Source organism: Heloderma suspectum, chromosome 4 (genome assembly GCF_057233095.1).
Source record: "Heloderma suspectum isolate Gila_16-S chromosome 4, 16-S_ref, whole genome shotgun sequence".
NCBI lineage: Eukaryota > Metazoa > Chordata > Lepidosauria > Squamata > Helodermatidae > Heloderma > Heloderma suspectum.
In genome coordinates this window covers 225,027,410-225,046,476 of record NC_139461.1, presented here as the reverse complement: position 1 = coordinate 225,046,476, position 19,067 = coordinate 225,027,410, and the positions used below count along the sequence as shown (strand labels likewise).

Genomic DNA, 19,067 nt, shown 5'->3' with positions numbered 1-19,067 from the left:
CTTCCTGGCATATAGAAGGGGAAGAAATGGCAGCAGTGACAGATTTTACTTTCTTGGGCTCCAAGATCACTGCAGGTGGTGACTGTAGCCATGAAATTAAAAGACGCTTGCTCCTTGGGAGGAAAGCTATGGCAAACCTAGACAGCGTAGCAAGAAGGAGAGACATCACCTTGCCGACAAAGGCCCGTCTAATCAAAGCTATGGTTTTCCCAGTAGTAATGTATGGCTGTGAGAGTTGGACTATAAGGAAGGCTGGGCGCCGAAGAATTGATGCTTTCGAACTGTGGTGCTGGAGAAGACTCTTACGAGTCCCCTGGACTGCAAGGAGGTCAAATCAGTCCATCCTAAAGGAAATCAACCCTGAGTGCTCATTGGAAGGACAGATACTGAAGCTGAAGCTCAAATATTTTGGCCACCTAATACGAAGAGAAAACTCCCTGGAAAAGACCCTGATGCTGGGAAAGATTGAAGGCAAAAGGAGAAGGGGATGGCAGAGGATGAGATGGCTAGATAGCATCACCGTTGCAATGAATATGGACTTGAGCACACTCCAGGAGAGAGCGCAGGACAGGAAGGCCTGGCGTGCTATGATCCATGGGGTCACGAAGAGTCGGACACGACTGAACGACTGAACAACAACAATCCACCTCACTGCTTTCTCTTCTCATGTTAGAGGAAAACCAAAGGTTCTCTGGAGATAATTTCACTTTGGCCAGCAAACAGTTAGGCAGCGGTTCACCAAGAATTATGAAGGGATTTCTAAAATTATTAAGAAAAATTAAAAAGGGACATATAGTTGAAATAAAAGGAAGATATGCTGGAATCAAGCTTTAATAGTAGTGGTGAAGGGGATTTGCTACTGAAGTCTGTTTTCTAGAGTTTTATCACTGAACTGCACACTTAACCTGAACTTGGTCATCTGCCAACTTGTATTATGTAAGGGATACAGATATGGAATGTTTGAGAAATTGCTCAGACTTTTATAGGGCAACCCTCCCACTGCAGGATCTTCTACAGGTCAGTAAAAAAAAAAAAATCCATACAACTGAATGAAATTACACACTTTGAAGGGTCGGGAGAGGAGAGGGGATTAAAGAGGCAGTGGTCTCCTATCCCCATCTCCAAGTGCTAATTTGACACCAGCATTTGGACAGCATTTGGTCTACAGACAAGGCAACTTAATACTCTGTCGTTCCTCTTTAGAAAGGGCTTGGGAGGGAGTGGCCTTCAAGCAGCAACCATAGAGAAGATAAGACATGAACTGCAAAAATTAACCACTTAATTGATGGGCTTGAGATATTTCACAGAACAGAAGCTGTTCAGGACAGCAACTTCTCTATTTCTAAACAATTATTTGTCTAGAGACTTTAAGCAACCGTCCAGAAAGTATTTCAAATGTCGCATTGTTCCCTGGTTGTTCTAAAATGTTTCTTCTGTCCCTCTCTCTTAGCAATTCTCACCACAGATCTAGGGGAAACTGAAACTTTCAAACAAGATACTTATTCTTTAAAAATTTACAGTAACTGTGCAATCCTATGCACACTTACTTGGCAGTAAGCTTCATTGAACTTAGTGGGATTTATGTCCAACTAAACTTGCACTGGATTGGGCTGCAGGGTCATTATGTAAATCTAATGCTGTGCAACAGTAAACAAGCATCCAGGTTTCCATGGGCAAAGCAATCAATAATGGAGCCCTGACCCATTCTGGCAGGATGCACAGCCCCCTTGTTCATCATCATTTTTTATTTGTATGCCGCTTTCCTACAAAATTGTGCCCAACAACATAACAAATGAAAAAAAAAAAAAAACAGTTTACAAGCTATCAAATAGCTGTCAACAGCTGTTATCTCCCACACAGCACAAGGAATTTATCATAGGTGAAATAATTTTCATAAATATTTCACTTATAAGAAATATTCTGGAGAGTTTCATACTCCTACTACATTTTATTTACAGAATGCTTTGTAACAGCCTTGTAAGTAGTCAGAGTTTTTACCTTGATTTTACAGAAAGCTCCAGCTGAGCTAGTGACCTGCTCAAAGCTTCATGAATCTCTGGTTGAGATGGGACTTGAACCCAGAACTCATAGCTATGAGTCCAATAAACTACACTGGCTCTTTATGCTGAGGACTGGTGCTTCCTGTGCTACTTAAATCTCTCTTTTAGAAAAGGAAAGAGAAAACAAGAAAAAGGCCACCACCATAGTAGTTCTCTTCAGTTGTTTCCCTCTCCACGCAATTACCAATGCAGGATGAGGGGGGAAGTGGGGACAAACTCTGCATGTTCAAGTCTCAATTCTTACAGCCCTCCATACATTGGGGGATAAATGTATACAACAAGGAGTCTACTTTACATGCGTAGGCTTCCTGTGCAGAACCCTGATCTTCCCAGGTTTTAGATCACACAAATAGTGCAAGCTCCCTTCTGCTGAAGTTACCCTTCCAACAAGTGGGCAGCAATGAAACCAGCAATGAAGACATATAGGAGGCAGCCCCGTCAGGCAATTCTCATCACATGGAGGGGTGAACAACTGAAGGGGACCACTGTTATCCCACCTTGGCTGGAAGTGTTGGTTTTCCTCCTCCTCACCCCTGTCACTGACTATACAGATTTAATCCAAGTCTAGAAAACCTACAACCTGTCAGAGAAGTATGAGACACAGTTTTGAAACCACTTGATTGGATTCAATCATCTTCCTTTTGAAGTACCAGCGTATACAACTCTTGTGGTTCCACACAGAAGCCAGCTATAGGGCCAAAGAATCAAAGGGGCACAATACAGCCAGCAGTAGAAGAAGCAGGCACAGTTCCTTTAGGGAAGGAGCCTATGGTGCTATGCTTTCATAGAAAAGTGTCCACATTAGCGAGAAAGCAGAAAGGCAGCCACATCAACATTTTTCCTAGGAATGTTGTTGTCTTAGCAAGACATGCATACTCTTTCTCAGGCCGCACACCCAAACAAACTCCAGTGCACTTCAAACTCCACATCCAGGCTATGTTGTATGAAGTTGAGAGTATTCTGGAAACATGTATAACATACAATTCTGAATGCAGGGTTTGCATCCACTTGACACAGAACTTGTATTTCCTTGTTGAGTTTTGTCAGGGACTAAGCAGTTGAAGATTAAAGTAGCAAACAGCATCCATGAGGAGTAAGGCCTGTATTGTCATAAGCAGAGAGTACCCATGGTACTAGTGATGGATATTAGGTTCTAATGCTCAAATTCATTGGGAATTCAGTAAAAATTGTGGGGATGTTTTTAAAGATATGTTGAATTTTGTCACAAGTATCCCTGCCATTACACAGGTTTATAGGCTGGCCTGTAAGATTTCAGCTCAAACTATAACAATTTGTGAAAAAAAAAGGTTAAAGTGTCCCCAACCAGTCGTGTCAGACTCTAGGGTGTGGTGCTCATCTCCATTTCTAAGCCAAAGAGCCAGTGCTGTCCGAAGACGCTTCCGTGGTCATGTGGCCGGCATGACTGAACACCGAGGTGCACGGAACACTGTTACCTTTCCCACCGAAGCAGTACCTATTTATCTACTTGCAATTTCTTGCTTTTGAACTGCTAGGTTGGCAGAAGCTGGGACCGAAGACAGGAGCTCACTCCGTCACGCAGCACTCGGGTCTCGAATTGATTTGGTAGAACCCACAGGATACAACCCTCAGATACAAAAACAAATGTGCCCGTCGTGCAAAATAAAGGACAGCTCCATATTTAAGAGACAAATGTGTTTGTTGTATATATACCAGCAAACATAACACGTATCGGCGTTGAATCTTAAATGCATTCATACAACATCCAAACTTTGTATTTGATGAAGGAAATACCACTTTAACTCCTATATGTATGCATGCATGCGCCTAACTGTAGAACTGCCCATACGAACTGGAACAAAAATCGAGTACGTGGAGGGAGAATAAAAACTGACTTAGAAATATCTAAGAAGCTGAAAATGAAAGCAACTCATCACTGTCTCTCATACACACACTCATACATTCATGCTCAAGAGCACAGAGATTTTTTTGGGGGGTGGGGAAGTAAATATTTCATGATTGCACAAGGCTGGTTTTCAAGAGAAAGAAATCTGGACATGAAAAAACCAGTTAAGGCTTAATTTCCCATTCTCTCCCTCAGCAATTTACACCCATGCCCAATGCATATAAATTAAAGACAAATCTACATGATTATCCAGATAAAATTGACATTGTAGATGAAGCTGGTTGTAGATACCATGATATCATCTGAGACACCCTTTGGCTCTTTTTCTATTAGCTGCTATTGTGCAGAGCTAGTAATTACGTATATATCATATACCTAGAATATGGTTTTATAGTTACCCCCTCTCTTCTTTCAGACAGACACAGTCATTTTTGAACCCTGCCAATTGGCTTTAGAACTTGATTAGCTATGTATATCAACACTAAACATCTGTAACTGGAAAAATTTACAACCAGAAATAAAGGAGAGTGACCTTCACTACATTGACAGACATTTAGGTTCTTGTATTACAACCATGTGGACAGGCAAAATTCATTATCTGTAATAGCTTCCCCTTGTAACCTGATTAAAACACAAAAGGCATCAATTCTGTATCCCTTTGACCTGCCAGCGACTTCCTAAGCCAATGACGGGGATCTTTTTACAAAAGTCATTGCTCCTGGACCAACCAGTATTACACAGACAAAACCAACACGTTCCCCATTTTGAAAACTTCAGTTTAGTCTTGGCTGCAATTATAAACCTAAAGATGTGTTCATGTAGGCATAAAGCAGTAATGCCAGGCTACTGTCTATGGTCCAGTGGTAGCTGCTTGCCAACGCTGGATGCGTTCCTGGAGGTTTCATAGCAGGATGCAGAGGCTACTTTGAAAATAACCTGCTCTAGGAGTGCAAAATATAATTTCACATTCGGACCAAATTGTTCAGGTGTTTGTATGGATTTATGTGTTTTGAATGAATTAGATATACTGCATAATTATTCTGGACAGTATCCCAACAACTCTGCAAACTTTACCATGCCGACAGAGTGTTGGATTGTGCAGTACTCTGTACTGCATAACAAACCACTTTTGCACTGGATGATCTAAGAATATGGCTGTTCTACAGAAAGGGAAAACACACACTTGAGAAATCCCACTGAATAAGTGAAAACCCTTAAGCAGCTCTTTGGATAAGGAATCTTAGTTGCCAGTGGAGACATAAATCTTGATTTTAAGCTGGTTATAGGAACAAAACCTAGTTCTTAATACTGAAAACAATGTGCACATTCCAGATCAGCACCCCTAATTTAGTTTATTTTTAATTGATAACCAGCCCTATTCACAATGAATATTGCTATATAAAATTATAGTGCTGGTAACAATAACAGACACTTACTCATTTGTATCTTAAATCAATTGATAACTATTCCATTTGCATATTATCACATTTTCAGAAGAGGTATCTTTTATATCCAAAGTATCATTCTCTGCATGCCCTTTGTTGTTCGAATTTGGTGCACAGATTATATATTTAGGAGTGTGTTTGTGGCTGAGGACACAGATTGAAAGGTAGTTAATACTAATAAGTTGAAGTGGTGACCTGGCTGTATTAAGCTTCTTCCTCTTTGTTTCCAAATTATACATCAGTAAAACTAGGAAGAATGCACCAACACTTCCATACTGCTATTTTTTACATATCCAAATGGCTTGGGAAGGCAGACATCATGGTTCAGGGGGGCTTGGCTTTATGTTTGCTTTGAAGCAGATTTATTTTACAACTTTGAATACAAGTCACTGGTCACTGTGTTTTTTGGTCCAACATCTGCCAGGGACAGCGCCACCACATTCCATAACTCAAACAAGTGTTGTCGGATTATATAAAACTAAGTTGTTGACCTGAAGAAATATGATGCCCTAAACATGAGAGGCATGCTATGAAACTGTTCTATAAGCATATGGCTCTTGCTATAAAGAAATCAGACAGGAGGAGAAATCCTCACTATGTTAAAAAGTCAGACTGCCCCAAGACCAAAATGCATCTTACTGACACAGTACGTGAAAATTTGCCCCAGTCAGCAAGAATCAAGGTTAAATGCTTGTAACCTGGACTCAATGGTCATGATCTAGGGTCTTGTGCACAGCGGTCTTCTCATTCCCTGCTGTGAAGAGCAAAATGCTGCTCACCTGCAATGTGAGATGCCTTTGCACACATTGAGCATCTGTATTCCTCAAAAGAGAATGTGAAGCCCTGTGCATGGGGTGTGCCTCGAGATCATCAGTGCCAATGCATCTGTACCAGTGTGTCTGACATAGCATCCTGCATCTATTTGCCTTGTATTATATAATATGTCCTGCATAAACAAAGAACCTCTTCAACGGAACCTCTCCAAGCAAGTGATTTATTAAGTGTGGGGGAAAGAGTGCAAATGTTATACTGACAAGCATACAAACACATCTTGATGCCAGCTAACATCATATTGTTATATGATGCACCGCCCCATATTGTAGAGTTGTTGTTCAGCATTCCCACCCACAACAGAAATCTTTAAGCTCTTTATGCCAAGACGAATACCACATTTTTTTATTTAAGTAAGCAGGTGTCCAGAAATATTGCTATCGAATGTTTACAAAAAATCCTTATTCCTCCCAAACGCATTCACTGAAATACTGCACAGCAGAGGACGACAAAATATTTCTATTTTCAGAACTGTTAATGAATGCACCATGCCCTTCCACCAAAAAAACAAAAACAAACACCAAGCCTAAAATTACATTTACATCACATTGTGTGTTCATCACAAGAATGATGAATGAGCACTTTTGTATTGAAGAGCCAAACAATATGGTTTCTACTTCCCTGACCATTTCCTACAGGGCATATACAGTGCAAATCGGCAAACTAAGGAGCAATAGCTTGTTATTTTCATCAGATGATGCTAAATGGAAGCTTCACTTTGACCCTTCTCCATACTATGGCCAAAATGCTATCTTACCCTGTGTACTTTGGGGGGTGAACTCACTTTACAAAAACAAAAACAAAAAACAAAAAAACAGGATGTTTCATAGTTATCAGTTACCTCTACCCAATCTCCCCTTAGATCAAAAAAGCTTTCAAGAATGGGAAGGGGATTGACTTGGGTAACAAGTTGCCAAAGGAAGGACAATCTGAAAAGGGGAAGCATGGAATCCATTACTTTAGACAGAATGGAAGCTAAGAAACACACAAATACTAGAAATGGACAGTGCAGACAGCCTGCTGAGATGAAGCAACATTAAAAGTTAAAATTAATTAGCTGGCACATTGACAGAGAATCCATTGTGCAGTACAATGAAGCAATCAAAAGTTCAGAGCCTTATATAAGTAATGATGAAAAACTCCTTGATGGTTGCAGGTAAGGACAGACATACTGTTGGGACATGCCATGACACCAACCTGGCTCCAGCAAAATGTTTTGTAAGACAGCTCATAAACTTGAGCCCCAGAGAGGCTTTGAAGAACACTTCCCACGATGAAAAACACAGTAAACTTGGATGGGGTATACAGGTAGAATACTTGTCAATACCTAATGGTCTAGAATAGTTAAGACAATCAATTTGAATACAAATGATCAAAAAGCAGTTTCTAAACATATCAAGCCACATCACTAGAGTGATAAAAATTAATTTTAATAGCATTCCTCTTTAAAAACACCAGGATGTGCCATCGTTACTACATCTACCATATCTGGTCTAAACTGTGTGTCCAAGGAACATTATGGGTGCAATCCTATGCATGTTTAAACAGAAAAAAGTCCTATAACTCCCAACGTTCCCCGCCAGCATGGGGAACTTTCTTTCTGTCTAAACATGCGTAGGATTGCATCCTAAGTATACATTTAGGTAGAAACACGAGAAATTCTTCCAAAGCCTCCAGCAAATTCAGCCTTGGTGTGCAAAGAAAACTGGAGCAGCAATGTTGAAAGCCGCTACTACATGATGCTAATTGATTTCACAATGAAATCAAGCACCTGGATGGTCACAGCATTAGTCTGAAAAGGTGGATTAAAATGCAAACTATTTAAATCAGGCCATGCTCTTCACACAGACAGGTAAGTACTTGGGTCCCACAATTAAATACCTAACAGAGAGCCTGGAGAAACCATTTATTAACATCCCATTCATAATATAGGTTAAACGATTACCTACAGACTCATACATCATATGTAAAATGGTGGTTAAGAAAATATTTATCCAGAGGCCTGAGCCTGTGACTGTTGCATTAAGAGATCCTTTAGGTTAACAAAGCAGGCTGCCCTTTCCTTGAAGCAATGTGAAGCTGTTGCTGTGTGCAGTAAACTCTAGAGTAGGTACCACTTTTCTACCGTAAAAAATGAACCCAACTGTGAAGCATATTCAGTGTGTGCACATGTGTGCATGAGAGAGAGACTGACTTTCCCTTCAAACTTGAATATGTCCAAGGCCAGCGCTTTTTGCAGTACATGCAAATGTACATTTGTAAAAAATGTACATTTGCATGTTGTTTGTTGTTGTTTATTCGTCCAGTCGCTTCCGACTCTTCGTGACTTCATGGACCAGCCCACACCAGAGCTTCCCGTCGGCCGTCGCCACCCACAGCTCCCCCAAGGTTGAGTCCATCACCTCCAGAATATCATCCATCCATCTTGCCCTTGATCGGCCCCTCTTCCTTTTGCCTTCCACTTCCCCTAGCATCAGCATCTTCTCCAGGGTGTCCTGTCTTCTCATGATGTGGCCAAAGTACTTCAGTTACATTTGCATGTACATCTGTAAAAATAACATTACTTTTGCATCCTGATTTCCATCAGAACAACAGCATGAATGGGCTAGATTAACCCAATAATTATTTGTATATATACTAAGAGGAAAGGCACAAGCATTTTTGCATGTTCCAAAAAGGGGAACAGACACAAATTAGGATCTCATGAGGTCTCATTATACTTATATGCAAGACTCCTACCATGCATAAAATTTTAAAAGAGGGATACCTGTTGTGGTTCACATATTCCAGTCTAGAATCATGCTGGCATCAGCACAGCGCTTGCCCTAAAAGGTCCACATATTTCCTCTAAATGCACCTTACAAACAGATGCTACCTAAATAGATAGTAGGTATAATCTACTGGAGTTTAAAATTATGCAGCTAAAAACTTCATCCAGTGTTTTGTTTCCTGGGGTGACAAAATAAAAAGACAAATTGTGTCAGAAAAAGGGAGGGGAAGGACAAAGAAGAAAAAAGCGACGAACTCTTTGTTAAAGCAATTTCATCTCGCAGAGACCTTGGCTGGTTCCTATGCTGGTGAAAAAGGCACCTGAAGCAGGCGGACAAAGAGATCTCCCCGCAAACGCCCCGTTTTAGGCCTACTTTATCATGTGTTAAGAGCCAAGCAGAAGTTTTTTTCCTAATTCAAAGAGGTCACTCAGTCACAGTTCAAGGTCTGGGATGAAACACATTGCTTCTCCTTGTGATCTTCAAGCCAGATGGACAGGGTGCTTGCAAACTATGAGCCAGATTTATGTCTGCTTGCCGGATACATCTGCAATTTAAGTTGAGGGGTGGCAGGCAGGGATGAGGTGTGGAGAGGAAAGGAGATAGAGGAACAAGAGAAAACCTTGTCTTGATAAGAACTGTTATTTTATTCTGGTTGTACTGTTATATTATGGGTTTAATGCTTTTATATTTTATATTGTTTTATCCTGAGTTTTTTGGTTTTAATTTTTGTGAAACGCCCACAGCGCTTCAGCTACTGGGTGGTATAGAAATGAAAATAAATATATTTTCAGACATTAAAAAAATCCATGTCAACCTAAGGACTGTCTTGTTCCTTATACCAGGAAAGTTAAAAATGCACAAATGAGAAAGCAGTGACAGGAAGGGACTAAAGGTAGTCACCAACACACATCCAGCCACCATTTTGGCATGCAATTAGTGAACACAGCAAAAACACCTGTGCTGGGCTTGTCTCAGCCATGTGAAAATAGCCTAAGAGTCCATAGATATCCACACGATTGCACCTTGTACAAATGAACCAAGATATGCACTGCTGCCTTGTTTAACAAGACCAAACTCTGGGAACTGCTATTACTGCACTAAAACTAAGTGATCAGCAAGCCCAGAGCCCACTGAGCCTAGCAAAAGTTAACCAGTTAATTTCCTGTTGATTGCTTTCCCCATCACCTGGCTGTCTCTCCTTTGGGTAGGTCCTTGCAGCCCCAGTTTAGGACAAATTTTCAGAAAGATAACTTCTAGCTCACAATACCACCTTCCCTACAGGGACTGTAGCATCAAGCTGGGCATTCAACTCACTTAATCTGGCCACGTGCACCCCTAGCTGTGGCATGGGCTGCGTATAAGTGAAATTATTTCATCTATCATATAATGGAAAAAGATGTCCTTGCACATATACAGACTGGCTTTAAAGCAGACTGTTATAAATTATTTATTTATTTATTTATTACATGTATATCCCACCTTTCTTCCATCATGAAACTCAAGGTGGTTAAATATGGTTCCCTGGTGGTCTCCCCTCCAAGCACTGACAAGACCCAGACTTCCTTTGCTTCAGCAAAGTGGCTGCCTCATGTGCCTTCAGACTATGCCTTGGGACCAAGGAATATAAAATAGGGAGTAACAGAAACAAGAAGCCCATTCCTATTTTGCCAGAAAAACATTTGTGGGGGGGGGCATTCCAACACCAACACCACCCATGGGGGGGCAGTGTTAAAATAACAAAAAGAATAAAGTCTCAATGGGAGCCAGTAGAGGTTTTTTTATCCTCACCGATGTTATCCTCACCGGTACACGCTGGTCCTGATCTGAATCAGGGCCATGCACAATTACTCTAAAGTCAACAAAAAGATGAGGCTCAGCTACACACTAGTCAATTAACATAACTTGTAGTTTGACCCTGTGATTAGGAGGCTGGCAGTGTTTCATCTGGACCAGCTCATTCTAATTTAAAACCCAGAGTATGTGCAACTGATACGGAAGAAGCCTGTAGGGATGCCCATTGCTTGCTTTCCTATGTTGTACATTGGGTAGCTTTCCTTCTAATGAGACTGTTGTCAGTGCTACTAATTAAGCAACAATCCCTACCCTCAAACTGCCAAACAGATACACATCACTGGCCTACTGCCTACAACCTGCTGCAAGTCTCAGAAGGGAAATCCTCAAGGTAGCACAACTTCATCTATGGTGGAAGGAAGAAACTTCAAGCCAGGGTTAAAGCTTTCTGAAGATCCAGGAAGAAGGTAAGCATATAAGGGTTTTTTTTTTGTGGTTGGACTTTTAGATCTCTAAATTGAAGACTTGGATTTTTTCCCAGCAGTGGTGCTATTGTAAGTTTCTTCATGTACAACAGAAAATACTTCACAACAACTCTGCTGTAATTACAAGTAAAGATTGGTTTGGCAAGCGTTGATGACAGTAAACCAGATTATGGGGCTTTACTGCAGCTTAACCTGTTGTGAACCAGCTATGCACCTATCATATGGCAATGACACCCAACTGGTGTGTTGAGACCCATCAACAAATTGAGAGAACCTTGAAGGTTGTCAGACTACAATTGCAGGAGTCTGATAATGCAGCATTAGGACCAAAGTGCTTCCCTTTCGGGGCTGGGGTTGGATCCAACCTGTCCTGAATAAAACTAAAATGTCACTGGTGGATCCTCTTTGCAAAAAGGCTGTGAACATATTGAAGTATTTACTGCTCTATACTATCCCATCTGCCCATGTAGAGCATGTGTGATGTGAAGTATGAATTGGTCCAAACTGCAGCAAATGTGCCAAAAAGTTGGCAAATAGAAGAGTTGAAGAATTTCGGTGAAGCTTGATGGTGAAGCTTGAATGTCTACTTCAAACAGCTACTCCACCAAGTCTAAATGAAATGGGTTATAGTTCCAAAAAGATTTGCCAACAGGAGTGTTTGCAAAAATCTCTCGTGCAGGGGCTTGTTTTTCCACATGCTTTGCTGAATACACAACTGGCCTTGGAATAGGTCTACTTAAAATCCAAACTGAAAAGAGGGTAATTTCTTACATTGGCAATGAGCCCTCTGTGAAGTAACCACAACCTTTATATGCTGAAGAGAGTGCCTAATTCTCCGTCCATGCTAAATAAAAGTTAACCATAGCAGTAAAAGGAAAAGCAGAGCAACATCTTCCAGTGTGCCCCTGACCTGCACTGTTGTATATATAGGTCTCAGCATGCAAGGAACACAAGAGGAGCTGGAGTAGATGCCAATTCAAGAGGCAAGGGAGAGGTGTGGAGGGAGTGGCATATGAAATTATTACTTAGCCTAAACAAGTATATACACGAAATAGATGTCAGTGTGAACAAGCCCTAGAACAGGGGGATTCAGTCTTTCCAGGCCCAAGACACACCTTTGAACCCAGGCTACAACCTGAGAACTAATTTCAAATGTTTGCCTTTGTCCACCTTTTCCTCGCTCCCTGCCCTCTCCTCTGTTGAGCACTGTAGGCCAGGTTGTGACTGTCATGGGTCGACACAAGTCGAACCAATACCCTCAAGTAAGACCAGCAACTCCCAGCTGTGTTGCCTGTACATATATACTCATGGGTGTAATTCAATTCAATGGAGAGCTTAATTAAGTAACAGGCAACTTTTGCCAGTGGCATTCAATGAAGTCACTGAAAGAACGCTGTGGTTTCTATCAAGTGACCACTCCTGTCCTCGAACATCTCAGAGGGGACTAAAACATCAATACTACACTAACACTATCTGCAAAATCCCACTTACAGATATACTGACTCCTAAAGCCTGCTTGGAAGTTGTTACTTGTATTTCCGTGCCAGCTCCCCTACTGTGAAGACTTATGGAACCACCTTTAATTACACAGATTGTTTGTGTACATGTATGTATGCATGCATGCAAGCAGCATCACTATCTACGTGTAAATTACCCTCATTTCCTGTTGACCTGCCCACCTAATACTACCACCAGCAACCAACCTCAAGCCTGGGAAACTGCAATAGGGGAACAAGGACTAAAAGGTGATGCTGGGATAAAAGAGCAAGAGAAACAGACACTCCACTTGAAAAACTTCAGTGAAAAGGACCTCCTGGTTCCACTCAGCAAGGTACAGAGTGGCCACTCTAAAAACATGCAAATACAAGTCTCCAAGGTCACAAACAGAATCTCTATTCTCTCCCCACCGTTACCTTAAGCTTTTTACGTTCAGTTATCCAGGACCTTCTAGGGAGATTAATCCCATTCTTGGATATGCTGCAGTTTGTAGAGAACCTATCAAATATGGTAAGATATTCACTACAACAACCACATTTATTTATTTTAAATATTTTCCCTATTCTTCAGCCAAAAAGGCTCCCAGAGCAGCTTACATAAAATCCATTCATGTGGGTTGCACTTAAGACTAGCTGCATTTGGTTCCCATCATTGCATCAAGCAATACCATTCTGTATTTGCAGGCAGTCCTGTTCAAAACAAGAAAGTAGGACCTGCAACAGTTGTTGATGCTAGGGAATATACCAAGAAAGGAGGAATTCTCCAGACATGGTATAGCTGTTTGATTTGGAAGGGATTACAGGAGGTACCGAATTCCATTATAGCGGCTTCTTGCAGTCATTTACTAGACGTCCCAGCAGACAGAAGCCCATTTTGTGCTAATAACAGCCCACATGCAAGCAATTCCAGAGTGCGCCATGCCGCCAGGCTTGTAGCCTGGCACCACTCACATAGAGGTGCCTGTGGCGAGGAACAGTGTGTGCATGTGGGTCTGTCTATGTGACTGCCATGACTGCATGATCACAGCCCCTTTTCAAGCTACCACAAAATCCGTTGAGGTGCAGCAGCATGTGACTCATGTGGGGGTGCCAGTTCGCATACACAGCATCGCCTCTGTAAGAGAGCTCCTGGGTTGTGATTCCAGTAGAGACCTTTTCCATCCCCCAAGCATTTGAGAGGGGTCTGCCATTAGTCCTACCCAGTCTTAAAAGAACCATAATATATGGAATTACTGCAGAGGCAGAGCTGGCACTGAAAAATGAAGTAGTGTCTGCTTCCCATTTCCCCTATCAATGCAAGTTACCCCACTCAAACTCTGCTTCAGTGACTGCAACTCACAGAAGGAAAGATTTTTTGCAGTGTTATAGAGAGAATTAGACATGGGACAGATTTTTGGCAGTGGTCCTGACACTGGCATATTGTAACGTTCCAGCCCAACTACAAGGACTGGCTATTTACACTCTAAGTCCCTTACAAACTGTATAAAAACATCTCTTCAAATATGTGTTAGCAGGACCCGTGGCAAATGGGGCTCAGCATTTTCAGAAGGCCTCTACAATGCACCATCTCTATATAGCCTGAAGCATATTAGACATTTTTGCACAATTGCTAACAGAAATCTTGGCAGTTTCTTACTTTTAAAACCTATGCCGATAAGCAAATAAAGAGAAAGTCTCAGCTTCCAACCTCAATTGGTTGCAACTTTCCCATGAATTAACTGTGGAACTAAGCTAGAGTTCAGAAGCATCTTTTATAATAAATATAGTAGCTGCACATCAGGCTGTGAGCAAAGCGAAGCAACAGCATTGATCCACATTTGCCTGGTGTTAATAGTTTGACTTTATTTATGCTTTTAAAGGGCGGTGGATGATAGCATTCACTGTTGTAAACACCCCACCCTCAGTAGGCAGAATTCACATAACAGGCAAGAGTGAGGTAGCCTAAAGATATACTCTCGGGCGGGGAGGGGGGCACACACGATAGTACTCCTTGAAAATTAGACGCATCTACATTCAGCCTTGTACAATTAGTACCAAAATGAAATCGATGTCACAGATGCAAGGATGCAGCGCAATAAGACTGAAAGAAAAAAAGGGAGAGTCTGTCATCGAGCAAGTCGAGCTAATTTTCACTGCACAACATCCAATATTTCAGGGTGTATAGAAAGTTTGCTGATGACACAGCCAGAGGCCTTCCTTTGGACTTTATCTTAACATTACAGGCTGCCGAGTCATTGCCTTTATAGCAGGCACTGGGAGCTGTTAAAAACCCAGTACCTCAGCAATAAGTCCCATCTCTCTCCCTTGTGCACCTCCCTCCTGCCTCTCTCCCTTGGGGGAGGAAAATAAAATAAAATAAGAGTGCAGCCCCTGGTGATGCACCCAGTAGAAGTGTTTGTCAGCAGGATGGCATGAGTGAACTGTGTGGGCTGCAGTACAACAGCCAGCACCCAACAGGAGAAGTGACAGAGCGGGGGGGGGGCAGAAGAGGAGAGAAAGGGAGAGAGAGAAATGTTCTTCATCTTCTGTATTTTTCTTTGTACTCCCACTGTCTCCCTTCCCCCTGCTTAATCCCCAGGGCAACAATCAGTTATGCAAATAAGCCCTCCCCCCACCTCCTTCCACATTCTAGCCTGGCTGTTCCGCATCTGCTCTAGGTCCTTCGCAATACCTCTCTATTGTTCAGCCCCATGAAACACTCCTGAGCCACAAATGGTCCCCCGCCCCACTTTTGCACTTTCCTTTTGCCTATTGAGCATTGCCCTTCCACCCTCACCCCCCTCATATACTGTAAAACCCAAGGGTCTTTTGTTTTGTTTTGTATTAAAAAGAAGCAGCGTAGCCACAGATTGCTATAATAAATTTAAATTCTCCATGTTCTGGCACTGAAAAAGGGTGCCATCAAACCATGTACAAAATGTATCTCTTTTTGTAGAATGCACTGAATGGAAGAAGGAGGCAGCCAACTGCATAGATGAGGCAACTCTGCCCCAAAAAGATGCATACAGTACGGTGCACCCCCTCCCCCACTTTCTCTCACACTCCAACATAGCTTTTCCTCTCAAGACAGAAATCCTGGAGTCAATAAAGAAGCTTAAATACAGTGTATTTCTTATTTTAAAAGGAAGGCTGACCCAGACAGTGTTTACAGTGCCTTCTTCCTTTGCTAGGATGCTTCACCATTATCTCCAAGAGGGCTGCCAAACTAGCTTTTTAATTGTTTCCATTAGTCCCAGGGAATCAATCTGAAAACACGAACATTTCTACAACAAGCGATGGAGTTCACATGATATCCAGGCCTGCTCTGCAGGTGTCACATGTTTGTTTTAAAATCAGCCAGGAATTAGTTATTAAAACAACACATTAAGGCTTTTAGTCCAACACAGCCATACATACCAAGTCTCCAAAAATATGACCATGGCAAAGTTCTGGGTTCATCATTAAATCACACATCCAAAATTGTTAGAAGTATAAAACTTGAGGAAATCTTTGAAGTGTATTCAAGAAAAAAATATTATCGGCCAGAAAATCTAAGATTCTGTAAGTCTACCGCTTTACTGAAGCTATTCCTATTTCCAAGCCACATTACTACTATTTGCAAGTTGAAAATGCAAATGTGAGCACTGTATTTCTTCAGGCGAACCCTAAGCAGGTTGACAAACCCCATTGCTCACTCGGGCATTTTGCCTCAGAGCAAACAGCATACAGATGTAGATTCTGTAACCTGTGTCTGGACTGAATCATCAATATGCCAAAAAGAAAATCTACAGATATAAAAAGACTGAAGACTTATAGTGTCAATAACCTCAATTTGTACCACTACAGCTTCCATCACCACTGCCTGTAACCAGCTGAGGCTGCTCTCCACAAGAGAGACGAAGCCCCAAAAGATAAAGCAGAGACAGAAGTCAACTTTTAAAAACCATCTGTCTTTTCATGGCAATTTCCATGAATTAGAAGGAGTAACGAAGCCAGCCAGCCCTGCAGATCAGGAAAGGATTCGATGCCTCTATACAAAACCTACCTCTCCCCATCAGTTACCCTCCACACTCCATTCAAATCTGTGATTCAGCCCAAATCTTCACTTTCCCCCGAAGCACAGTAGATCGTTGACAGAATATTTCTATTGAATCCAAATAGAAAAGGAGGGAGGGGGAATTACTAGTTCAAAGACAAGGTTTCATTGAAGTAGTTATGCAGTATACACACGTTAACATCAACCCAAAAGGAACATTAGTCCGTAATCGCCAATACTAGGCATGGTTTTTATACTTTTTTCAGGGTGTCCAGGACTTTGCACTGTTCCCTCTTCCAGGGTTGGGAAGCAGCAGACACAGCACAGGTCTGCTTCTTCAGGGCTACCATCCATTCTAGCAAAGGCACAGTTGGGTGGACAACACCAGCATTTATGTGTAATGCGGAGTGCCTCCAAATGCTGTAGTGCAGTCTTCCCCAACTTCGCGACAGCTCCATTGACTCTTCATCAGATAGAGTGCATCCATGCATCTGGTGAAGTGGACTATAGCCCACAAGAGCTTATGGCAACCTGTAAAAGCTATTGCCAAGATCTCTTATTTCTAACGTTCGATGTAAGGGTCAGCTTACATATCATTTTATTTAAAAAGGGAGCTCTCTTAGAGGCTTGCATCAGTGGTGGGTAAGCCTGCAGGGCTCCAGGAGTTTCTGGGTTTTGGAGTAAGTAGATCCAAGTGACAGTCTCTAGACAAGGCTCACCTTGAGACTCACCAAGCCAAATGCAATCCACTAGCTTTCAGTAGCAGCCTGCCAGGTACTTTTTGCAGTACTAGACAAGCAGCACACACAAAAAGGAGTTTTCACTGCATTCAGCTTGGTGATGCCACAAGACTTCAAAGAGGGAGGGAAGGAGGTTGGAAGAGGCTCAGGATAGCTCGTAACCTGGCCTCTCCAGTCTCCTCTCCATCCCATCCACCAAGACGTCCCCTTTCCCCCCTCTGCCTCCGAGGCCAGCCAGCGCAGTTCTTTTCACACCAGCTGCGGGGGGGGGGGGGGGGAACGGTTCTCCAACTCCACCTTCATGAGGTCAGAGCTCTGTCTCTACCCTCAGAGGGGCGAATCCCCATTATCCTGTGGCCCCTCAGACAATACCTAGAGGCCATAGGATTGCTCCCTAAAAGACCTCATCCAGACAGCCTATACTGAACATGCACCCCAACCTCACACATCTAATGCATATTGTACACTGCCTGTTTTTATGCACAGGCACATAGGAAGGAATGAACCCCCTTCAACAAAGGCACTGTCCCTTGACATTATTCTTACACCTATAAAAAGCATAGGCGGGTCCAGCTGTAGGTCTGAGGGGAGCCTGGGCAAAGTGCCATTTGGTGGGCCACTTCCTCTGTTAGTGGGCCTCCTTCCCCATCAGTTAGCCCTGCTGGGCTGTCTTGGCAGTGATCGGCAGCAGCCAGCAGTGCTCAAGAGCCCTGGGCAGCTGCATCTAGCTACCATCTTAATTTCCCACAATGCCCCAGAGTGACATTATCTTGGGGGCACAACGGGAAATTAAAATGGCAGCTAGACACAACTGCCTGGTGTTGCTGGATCGCTGGGTCAGAAAACTTTTTTGTAAGGGCAGCAGTGGACTTTTCTGGAATGCTAGTGCCCTGGCAACTGCGCAAAGGTGCTGGGTGCTGACACCAACCCCAAGCATAAGTTGTGCTTAATTTCTAAAATGGGGAAGTGCTTGGATTCAAGTCTTCTTGGAAATCAGGCAATCAGGTCCTGAAAGTCCTTTCTTCTAATCCCAGCCATATGAATACTGGCTGTGGTTACTTGATGGACAAAAGCATTTTGCACATGCTCAGAAGCACATACAAACTCTCTTGTAAACCATTCCGGTGGCTCCTTTGCAGACTGAAGAGCAACAACACAAATATCCTAAACAAGTAAGAACATAAGAGCTATGCTGGATCAGATCAAGGGTCTATCTAGTGGCCAACCAGCTGCCTGTGGGAAGCCCCTAAGTTGGACCTATGTCCAATAGATCCCTATTTTATAATCAGAGGACAGTCTCTCAAATTCCAAGTAGAGAACAATTTGGCAGTACAGGAGCTCCCCAGGCTCCTGTACTCCCATCTAATAATACTACATGTAAAATAAAAATAGAAACGTCTGTACAGCAATCATCAACTCAGTGACCTCACCCTGCAGAAGTACCTCCATGAAATACTGCTGTTGCCATTTTGGCAACAGAACTCAAAACTTGCTATAGCTCCCCAGAAAATCTAAGGCTACCAGTTCAGGATTTAAACCCAACTTCTG

The 19,067-nt window shown here is 42.4% G+C and overlaps 1 protein-coding gene across 5 annotated transcripts in view; it reads right to left on the bottom strand.

The window, feature by feature from the left end:
• Positions 1–19,067, bottom strand: part of SSBP3 (single stranded DNA binding protein 3) — a 224,012-nt gene that overhangs the window by 179,889 nt on the left and 25,056 nt on the right. Inside the window, exon 1 of one of the 5 annotated variants that reach the window (XM_084852430.1) lies at positions 1,999–2,035. The exons of the other annotated variants lie outside the window; for them this stretch is intronic. The gene's annotated coding sequence lies outside the window, so the exon portion shown is untranslated. Of the gene's footprint in view, positions 1–1,998; positions 2,036–19,067 lie in introns of those variants that run through there. 5 annotated transcript variants of the gene reach the window in all.